The 9,362-nt window shown below is 38.3% G+C and overlaps 1 long non-coding RNA gene across 3 annotated transcripts in view; it reads left to right on the top strand.

Annotated features, from left to right (window-relative positions):
• Positions 1 to 2,296: 2,296 nt before the first annotated feature.
• Positions 2,297 to 9,362, top strand: part of LOC136840487 (uncharacterized) — a 12,318-nt gene continuing 5,252 nt past the window's right edge. The window contains exons 1-3 of one of the 3 annotated variants that reach the window (XR_010853618.1): positions 2,297 to 2,737; positions 4,299 to 4,381; positions 6,311 to 6,416. This is a non-coding gene — a long non-coding RNA (uncharacterized lncRNA). Of the gene's footprint in view, positions 2,738 to 2,781; positions 2,937 to 3,217; positions 3,988 to 4,298; positions 4,382 to 6,310; positions 6,417 to 9,362 lie in introns of those variants that run through there. The other 2 variants (XR_010853617.1, XR_010853616.1) reach the window with 2 other exon arrangements.

Raw genomic sequence — 9,362 nt, 5'->3', positions numbered from 1 at the left:
GAGAATGCAGTGACGTCCTCATTCCCTTCGGACCCCGGGGAATCTTTTCTTTCTCTCGGGTCCTCGGGAGCGGGCAGGCGAATCCTTGTCGTAACTTGCCGTCAACGGCCGCCTGAACAAGTCCTAGCCTTCATGGCTCACGACATTCGACTGAGAACTTATTCTGTTACTCACACACCCCCACACACACACACACACACACTCACTCACTCACTCATTCTCATTACTCACCAATGGCTCATACCTGATGGTGGAAGACTCATTCTCGCCGGAAACAGCCGTTGTTCCACTGGTACTGAGGACACTACCGGAAATGACGGAGTAGGAGGCCGGCTACTCTGGGGTCACACTCGTTTTCGGGGCAAGCCGTGGGCATGGGTGCCCTTTGGTCGGATAACGGGACTTTCATTTATCGGCGTTACTAAAAAATGAAAATAAAAAAAGTTACTAGGTTTGAAAAAATATATAAACACAAAAAAAGGGAGTTGCATTTATCGGTACTACTAAAAATTTAAAAAGTTACGAGGATTAAAAAGATATTAACGCAAAAAACGGGACTTTTATTTATCGATATTGCTGAAAAATAATAAAAGTTTACGATTGAAAAATATTTATAAACAAAAAAAAAGGACTTTCATTTATCGTTATTACAAAAAAAGTTACGATTAAAAAAACATATAACCACGAAAAAAGGGACTTTCATTTATCGTTCTTAATAAAATAAAAATTACGACGATTAAAAAAATACCCACAAAAAGCGGAACTTTCATTTATCGTTTTTACTTAAAAAAAAAAAAAAAGTTACGAAAAAAAACATGAGATAAAAAGAAGTCCCTTTAAATTCTCGTTTTTCGTTGTACGTCAACGAATCGAAGAGAGATTACGCAAATAAAAAAAAGAGAAGCGTATTGCGCATTCAGTAAATCCCGCTGCCCTGAGTCATATATGTAGCGAACGTTTTCCGGATATGAAAGCCTCTCTCTCTCTCTCTCTCTCTCTCTCTCCTCTCTCTCTCTCTCTCTCTCTCTCTCAGTACTTATAGATGAAGACGCCATGCAAATCACAAATAGAAATCTTATAGCATCGGAGCTTCTCTCTCTCTCTCTCTCTCTCTCTCTCTCTCTCTCTCTCTCTCTCTCTCTCTCTCTCAGCGCTTATGGCAAGTAGAAATCTTATAGCAACAGAGCTTCTTTCTCTCTCTCTCTCTCTCTCTCTCTCTCTCACACACAAATAGAAATATTATGGCAACAGAACTTCTTTCTCTCTCTCTACTATAGATGAGAGCGCCATTAACATCACACTTAGAAAAATTATAGAGACAACTCTTCAAGCTGCCTTCTCTCTCTCTCTCTCTCTCTCTCTCTCTCTCTCTCTCTCACACACACACACACTCTCTCTCTCTCTCTCTCTCTCCGCTAAATGAGAGTGCAAACAAAAATAGAGACAACTCTTCAAGCTGCCTTCTCTCTCTCTCTCTCTCTCTCTCTCTCTCTCTCTCTCTCTCCCGCTAAACGGGTGCAAACATGCGTCTTTCTTCCTGGTACACGCATCCGAATATAATATGTTGCATATAGGCTCCTATAAGATTTATCATGTTTACGCAAGAAAATGAGTCTAGCTGGGCGTGTTTGTTCATGTACAAAATGATGTGTCCAGCGTGTTTGTGCGTTTGTTTGTGTGTTTGTGAGTGAGGATTTTCCTCCCGACAGATATATTCTACATCTCGGGGAGGTCCCCAAGGTCGCCTCGCTATACGTATCTCCTGACGGGGAACCGATGGGTATTGAGAATTTGGCTCAATACGTTTCACTGGTGCATGATAAATTGCCATCTCGGTGCATGGCGCGTGAATTACGCGCGTGCTGCTATACACACTCTCTCTCTCTCTCTCTCTCTCTCTCTCTCTCTCTCTCTCTCTCTCTCTCTCTCTCTCTCTCTCTCTCTCTATATATATATATATATATATATATATATATATATATATCATATACTATATATATATATATACATCATAGCAAATCACAAATCTCAGGAGAAATATTATAGCAACAGAACTTCTCTCTCTCTCTCTCTCTCTCTCTCTCTCTCTCTCTCTCTCTCTCTCTATCTATATCTATATATATATATATATATATATATATATATATATATATATATATATATACATATATACATACATACATACATACATATATATATATATTCAATATGTACACACACACACACACACACACACACACAGAGAGAGAGAGAGAGAGAGAGAGAGAGAGAGAGAGAGAAGACAAGGAGTTAATAACTGCTTTAACCTTTTCAGAGGTGAGGTTTTACCTGGTGTTACATACCCAGCAGTAAAGCTATACCGTATTCCCAGAAAGCAGCGTAAAGTGAAGACTGCGGTAGGATGGATGGCTGCGTGTGTGTGTGTTCAGGCGGTCTCTCTCTCTCTCTCTCTCTCTCTCTCCTCTCTCTCTCTCTCTCTCTCTCCCCAGGTAACTACAGCAAAGAGCCTCCTGTAATAATCTGTAATAGGCGAGCAATTACGTCCGTGCGAGCCGATTACGAAAAGCAGAGGAAAGGGGAAATTGATTGCCTTACGACGCGGCCCAGGAGTTGACTAAAAAAAATGAAATCAAGTACAAGAAGTGAAGAAGAAGAAGAAGAAGAAGGAGGAAGAGAAGAAGGAGGAAAAGAAGAAGGAGGAGGAGGTGAACAAGAAGAACAAGTAGAGATTGGGAAGGTGAGTTACCTGGCTTAGGTACTGCAACTGCGCATCGGCCGAGAGTGTGAGAGAGACTTGGTCTAGAGCGCTAACCAGATAAAACACACACCATAAACACACACACACACACACAGTGACCAAGATCAACTCGTTTTCGGTCAGAACATGTTTGTCCGCTCGGTCTATTACACCGAAACAGCGATGACGAATCACTCAAGTAAGTTTATCTCTCGAGTTCCTGGCTATTATTAGTTCCGTCGTCTTTAGACGCATTGTCTCCTCGATCAGATGCGCAATGGTTTGTCCAGCGGGAGTGAGTTCTCGTGAAGCTAAATACTGAATCACTACCGTTTCCTTGAAATTGCGTGTTGGTCGTTTGTATATACCATTTACTCGTATAACTGTGTGTAGAATAATCACCCAAACATACAAAGCTGACGTAAAACGCTTAGAGAACCAGGAACACTGAACATCGGCCTAAATAGACATCTCTGTTCAGGCGTTAAATGATTCTCCTGAAGTTTCATATTGAACAACTACTGTTTTCTTGAAATGGAGTTGTGGTCAATTGCATAATATTAAATACTTTAATAATATTATGATTAGTATTCTTGCATAAACATACAAAGTTGACGTAAAACGATTAGGGACTCAGGAAGAGTAAACATCGGCCTAACATACATGACCAGGTGTTAAAAGATCCTGACGAAGTTAGATATTGAATCGTTGTTATTGTCTTGAAATGGAGTTTCGATCAGTTGTATAATATTAAATACTCGTATACCTTTGTGTGGGATGTTCGCGTAAACATACACAATGAACAAATAACGCTTATAGGGAATCGGGAAAACTAAACATCAGCCTAAACGGACGTGCACATTCAGGTGTTACAGCAATCAACATATGACGTAAAACGCACCGCATTCATTCGCACCTTTCCGATAACAAACCTCATTTCTCGTCATTGTTACCAAACCTTGCAGTGATAGGAGAACATGCCTGCTCTCGGCGGAGCCTTTGATACAGTTACAGCTGCGTTACTGACGGTGGCAGCTGCATGTGTGCGTGTGTGTTATTCCGTGTTATTCGCCAGCAGCAGCAGCAGCAGCGGGAGCGCCGTATTGATAGTATATGATACTTTTCGGCTCAAGGTCGTTCGCCCGCTCTGCATACAGCTAGAGAACTCTCACTTTCGTCCGTGTGGGTTAGTGGAGTGACGCAAGGGGCTGATGATGATGCATCTTACGGATTCTATGCAACAGACAGACGTACGTCAGTTACTGTAGTTCTGTCAACTTCTTTCTTTTAGTGACAGGGAAATGTGGAATCAGTTATAAAGGTCCTGGCCTTTTTCTGTTGAGTAGTCCTGTCAACTTCATTCTTTTGGCGACTGGGAAATTTGAAATCAGTCATAATAAATCTAGTTTTGTGTATTTCCCAAGGACAAGCTTATCATTAGAACCTAAGTTTAAGTGACCTCAAATACCTTATAATGAACTGACAACATTGTTATTTTAATTCATCAACAATATATAATTCCTTTGGCAATTTTGTTATATCTATTTTATGAATTTTGCAGGAATATCAAGAAGAGTTTGACAGCTACAAAAGATGAAGTCCAAATCTGCTACGACGGATAGTTTTGCACCCAGAACCAAGGAGGTGAGGCACTCTTTCTCATTCTAGTCCCACGATGTGGTTTGTGATCATTCTTTCCCTATATCCCTTCCATACTGGCGCCAGTTTCTTGCTATGTCGAGCTACTGGCTCTTTTCGTCTTCAAAACATTCAACAAAAATGGTTTCCTTGCGATGACCATGAACATAAAATTTACTTTCTCTCTCTACAGTCTATACGAGTTTGGCATTGGAAAACGGGCCGTATTTTCGAAGGGGTGACTAGGCCAAAAAATTATGAAGTCCTAAACTCGCCTGGTCTCGAAGTTTTGATTTGATGAACGGTAGAAGAATTCATAATAGGTCAGCCTAGACATAATAGGTCATTATCGAACTTGTAAAGAAGGCGGAGGTGAAAAAGGATGGAGACGGAGTTCTTGGCATTTTATTTGATAACTGGCAATGTTTGTAACGGGTCTTTGTTAAAGCAGCTGATGTGTCTGAATTCCTAGTAACTGAGAGAGAAGAAGCATCCTCTAAATCTCACGTCAGGTTTAAAGATATCTCGTCACTGTAATGACAGTCCAGAGCAAAGTATTAATATTCACAGTTTTTCTAAGGTACCATGTTGAAAATATCCATTCGTTTCAGGAACTGAAGTAGGATGAAACACCGGAATGCAATGCAATTTTGAGAAAAATGCTTCCAAAATGATCATAAACTAAGGATGACAAATCCTAGGCCTAACCTTCATATCAACCATTCCTCCTTTTCTTCCAAGTTTTGCTGGTTACTAGACCTTGTCGTCAGCCCAACAAATCATCAAACAAAACAAAACGCCAAATTAGGAAAAGCAACGGCGACACTAAACATCTTAGAAAAGTCAAAACAAAAAAAACTTTCCCAAGTGACTCATTATGACTGAGCATAGCACCGAAGAGTTCATCTCGCCTTTAGCTACAGTGGCACTTTCTTTCTCAGTGACTCACTGATGGAAAGTGGACCACATGACGCTGAAAAGGCCTCGAGTTACCAGAAAAATTTAATGCCTATAATATCCGGTCGGTTAGTGTTGTTGGTTGGCTGGTTTGAAGTGATTTCGGTCGGTGACAAAGAGTTCTTTTCTCTAGGCTGATGCATTGCGCTTTGGGAAAGTTGATGGTCTTTTGACTGCATATAGCCACCTCTTCCCTCTTCTTCCCGCTTCTACAGGTGTGGGAATGCAAGCTTCACTCACTAACAGGTGGAAAAACTTATCCACTTTCGTAGCGGATGCCAGAGATGTGATAAACGCTAGTCTCATGTGACTATGGCACCAGTGCTAGGCCAATGTCACCTAAGGACGCGCTCCCTCCTCTATCATTCTCTCCATCTCCCCACCTCTCCCTCCCCCCTACTGAGATCTTAAATGACGTAGATATCTCCCCTGCCACAGGTTTCAATGGCTCTTTAGAACTAAAAGGACAAGGTGACTAAATAGATGAATATTTCAATCTTAGCTGTACTATTTCTCAACGGAAGTTCTTTCAGTAATCATACACGTGTGCCATTTAGTCAGAGCGTCTGGTTTCGTACAAGGTTAGTTTTTCATTCCCTCTTGAATTTTCTCTCTTACAAAACTGAATTTGTCACCACAATACTTTTGCAATTTTGTCTAAAGAAACTCTGCAGTAGCAAAGTAGTTTCTATATTCTTGCGAGGTTTTTCTTAATAGCTGTTCTGTAGAAATATTCGTCTAATTTATCTGAGTAACTGATGGCACTCAGGATCCTTCTTTTCAGGTGTGCTTTATGCACTCTCACGTCAAGGAGAGTGGATTTTGATGTTTCACTACATGCCCTTATGGTTTGACTATTTGATTCTATGAGTCCTGGTCCTATAAAATTTCGATATGAAACAATGTAAGATAAGCCATTTCAGTGTTTCACTAGGGATTCTGGACAAATTTTTTTGACCTTCGTTTTCATGATTTCAGGTGAGAGTGGATGTTTATGCCTAAGACAGATTCACCTGTACCTAGAAACAACTTCAAGATGAAGCTTATGTTTTTATTTACCTCCATAATATCAGTCTTATTCAAGGTAAGGCTTTTGTTCATTGTCGAGTAGGGTTTGACGCAGAAGATTCAGAGTAACTGCAAATGTGAATACCTTGAAAAAATTGCCAAATTTTCAGCAAGAATGGATAGATAGTATATAAAATATATTTTTGGATTTTTTCTTTAAATTCTGATAATGATGGCTCTATTCTTGCTATTGTTGATTAAAAAGTATATGCTTAGCTTATTCCACTGACATCAGAATGTCTCTTGTTATCTCCTGCCACTTGGATTCTCAGAACAGAGGCCTACTTAACTCAGATGGTGCTGATCAGTATATGACAGAGTCTGTAAGTTTATCAGCACCTTTGGCTGTTGTTTCAAATAGTAAACATCAGAGCTTGACTGTACTGCCATAAAAACATCAACCAATCTCTGTAACCAATTTTAGTCCATCTCATCAGAAGGAAAACTATAAACATTCATACTACTGATCAACCCTGGTTTCAATGCAAAAGGTTCCACAATGATAAACAGCCCAAATTCAACTTAGACAACACAAGCAGGACCCCCAGGACTTTGCTGTGAGGCATCTTGAAGAAATATCTTCAGTACAAGACTAACATTTCTTTTTGTATTCCGGTACCAACAACAGCTATGAAAGGTTAGTGAACAGGATGGGTATCCACAGCAGAAAGGGGACTACTCATATGAGAAGAATGATAGGTGACTTTCTTTCAATTTTGCATAACATTTGAAAAACAGGACAAATTTCCTGTGACTGAAAGTTGTTCTTTCTAGATGAATTTTGATTACAGTAAACGACTTTGAAAGGGATGCTAGGTAAGGGAAACTGCAAAAAAAAATATTACTCAGAAAATTCTTGGAAAAATAACACTGCCTTCCAGCACATCGAATTTCAAATAAAAAATACCTTTGGCATACCCGGTCAGTAATATCAGAGCCAAGATGGCCTCCATTTCCAGGTTTAAACTCAGATGAGATAACAAAAGATATTTTGAGAGCAAATGGACTGAGCTAAGCACATATTTTCTAAGCAACAATCAAAATTAGACTCACCGCCATTTGCTCAGAACTCACTAACATAAAATTTTCAAAGGGGTTACACTCTAATAAAGCTTTGTATTCAACAACAATATGTAACTTTGTATACAACAACAGCAGTGTTGTGCTTTGTATACAATAACAACAATGAGAAAGGAGACAGTTGTGGAACAGATGTTGAAATTGGAGACAGAGGGAGAAATAGAGATTCTTTGGTGAGGAATGGCAAAGAATATCATATATCATACTTCTGTTACACTGTTTCAGAATTTATTATTATTATTATTATTATTATTATTATTATTATTATTATTATTATTATTATTATTATTATTATTATTATTATTTTATTCAAAAAGAGGATGCATTTATGTGGAAGAAGACTGAAGACATTAACTTGCAAATTATATTTTTAAAAATAGATTACCCATGTGGTAGGTGAGAGAGAGAGAGAGAGAGAGAGAGAGAGAGAGAGAGAGAGAGAGAGAGAGAGAGAGAGAGAGAGATATTAAGATAAATTAACAACCATAAAACATAATATAAAAAACTCATCTTTCATACAACCAGTTGAGACCATGATTCTGTGTATTAAAACATTAATGGTAATTGCACGAAAAATATCAATTTTTTAATAAGATAATCCTAATAAAAGTAATTAAGTATTACATTTCTCTCAAATGTAATAGTTAATTACTTTTATTTCAGGCTTTTCCAGTTGCTGCTTTTGAGTGGGAGAAGAATGTCCAAAAGAGCTGCTTTTTCCTCTAAATAACTCTCTCTGTCTCTCTCTCTCTCTCTCTCTCTCTCTCTCTCTCTCTCTCTCTCTATATATATATATATATATATCTATATCTATATATATATATATATATATATATATATATATATATATATATTCCACCATACTGCGACCAACAACATTCATTTAACCACCACATACACTCCCCTCCTCCTCCTCCACCTCTTCCTCCTCCTCCTCCTCCTCTTCTTTTCCTCCTCCTCTTCTTCCCTCCTTCTTCTCCTCCTTCCTCCTCCTCTTCTTCCTCCTCTTCTTCTTCTTCTTCACTCTTTTATAGAAGGTTCTCCTTGTCCTCCTCCTCCTCCTCCTCCTCCTCCTCCTCCTCCTCCTCCACCTCTTCCTCTTCCTCCTCCTCCTCCTGCTTTTCCTTGTCCTTCTTTCTTCTTCTTCTTCTCCTTCTTCTTCTTCTTCTTCTTCTTCTTCTTCTTCTTCTTCTTCTATAGAAGGTTCTCCTTTCCTTCCTCCTCCTCCTCCTCATTTTCCTTGTCCTCTTCCTTCTTCTCCTTCTTCTCCTTCTTCTTCTTCGACTTCTTCTTCTTCTTCTTCTTCCTCTTCTCCTTCTTCTTCTTCTTCTTCACTTTCTTTAATAAAAGGTTTTGCTTTCCCTTCGTCTTCAGCCGTAATTACTTTCACAGACTTTCTCTACTGTTAGTGTTAACCCTTTTCCATTCTCCCCCTCTTTCGTTTATCCTTAATTGTTGTGTTCTCGTGTTTCTCATCCTCTATCTCCCGTCTTCTCACTTTCTTGCTTCTCCTACGTTCTTGGTATGAGGCTTTTTTTTTTTTTTTTTTTTTTTTAGTTTTTATGGGATGGGAACAAATACGTGTTAGGACAACCAATGACAAATTAGTTAAGTGCTTGTTGTATACATTTATGTATACATATATATATCTATGTATATACATACACAGTATATATCTATGAATATATATGGATATATATATATATATATATATATATATATTTATATATACATATATATAATACATATACATATATAGGTGAATACATATAAATATATATAAATATATACAGTATATATATATATTTCTATATATTCACCTATATATGTATATGTATTATATATACACATATATGTATATATATAATACATCAAAAGTCAA

This window comes from Macrobrachium rosenbergii, chromosome 7 (genome assembly GCF_040412425.1).
Source record: "Macrobrachium rosenbergii isolate ZJJX-2024 chromosome 7, ASM4041242v1, whole genome shotgun sequence".
Classification (NCBI taxonomy): Eukaryota; Metazoa; Arthropoda; class Malacostraca; order Decapoda; family Palaemonidae; genus Macrobrachium; species Macrobrachium rosenbergii.
Note: the sequence above shows the minus strand (reverse complement) of the source record. Positions and strands in the feature narration are given on the sequence as shown.